This window comes from Quercus suber, unplaced genomic scaffold (assembly GCF_002906115.3).
Source record: "Quercus suber isolate HL8 unplaced genomic scaffold, Cork oak 2.0 scaffold_281, whole genome shotgun sequence".
Lineage (NCBI taxonomy): Eukaryota > Viridiplantae > Streptophyta > Magnoliopsida > Fagales > Fagaceae > Quercus > Quercus suber.
In genome coordinates, this window is record NW_027069737.1 from 727,460 (window position 1) to 729,004 (window position 1,545).

The window sequence follows — 1,545 nt, forward strand, 5'->3', positions numbered from 1 at the left end:
CTATTCACCAAAGGGAGGCCCCGGATATTATCCAAGGTAAGGATCCGGCCATGTGCTGCGGTCCACAAGAAGAAAGCCACCCTCTTAGGCACTTTGACTTTCCAAATCCCCTTCCAAGGGAAGTAGGCAGTATCTGTACCCCTGATCTTATGATAAAAGGACCGAGTATCAAACTTACCATTCCTATTAAGACACCAATGAGGTCTATCCCACCCAAAACCTCGTGGGATCCGAGACTGAATGAGTTCTAGGAAGGAGAAGGCAAAAACTGTCTAAAACCACCCTCAACCTATTCGCCAACACCTTAGACAGTAACTTGTAAACACTGCCCACCAAACTAATAGGCCGAAAATCCTTAATATTGACAGCATCAGATTTCTTAGGAATAAGTGTGAGGAAAGAAGCATTAAGAGACCTTTCAAAAACTGAAAACCTATGAAAATGCTTAAAAACAGCCATCACATCATCCTCCACCACCCTCCAACATTTATGAAAAAATGCCATGGTGAACCCGTCCGGGCCAGGGGCTTTATCCCCCTCCATCTCTGCCAACGCCTGGGAGACTTCTTCTTTCGAGAACTCCCTCTCAAGGGACAACCTATCATCCTCCCCAATACTAGCAAAATCCAACCCATCCACAGTTGGACGCCACGTGTCCGTTTCTGTATAAAGTTCCTGATAAAATTGGACCACCTGAGCCCGCACAGCAGGTTCATCCTCATATAATACCCCATCCACCTCGACACTACTGATATGATTAGCTCTTCTATGTGAATTTGCTAATCTATGAAAGAAGCGTGTGTTGTTATCACCTTCCTTCACATACAGAGCTCGGACTTTTGTCTCCAAAAAGTCTCTTCCATTGAAGCTAAAACTTCAATCTCACCTTTAACCTGAGTGCGGCGAGCTTGATCCTCATGCGAAAGGCCTAGAATGTCTTCCTTGGCATCCAAACCCAATAATTCAGACAGCAAACTCTTCTTCTTAAAAGCCAAATCACCAAAAACCTCCTTATTCCACTTTTTTAGATCTTCTTTAAGAGCCTTTAATTTCTGCGCCAAAACAAAGCTAGGTGAACCCGTAAAGCAATACCTGATCCACCACTGTTGAACCATCTCAACAAAACCCTCCACCTTTAACCACATGTTCTCAAACTTAAAAGCACCGCGCCCCCTCCCCAGAACACCAGATTCCACCAAAATCGGACAATGATCAGAAATAACCCGAGGAAGCACCCTCTGAGACACGTTTCCAAAATGATCCTCCCAATCCGCAGATACCAATGTCCTGTCAATTCGGGACATAGACTTCGGTTCGGAATCCCTAAACCAAGTGAAAGAAGCCCCCTCTAATGGTAAATCCACTAGGAAATTATTTTCTATAAAATCTGAAAAAGCAAACATGGCTGGGCTGAAAGAGTCACAGCCAAGCCTCTCGCAAGGATATCTAATAACATTGAAATCACCAAATAAAAACCAGGACTTGTTCCAACGAGTACGCACCCTTGATAACTCCTCCCACAAAACAGCCCTATGAGGGTCTGCG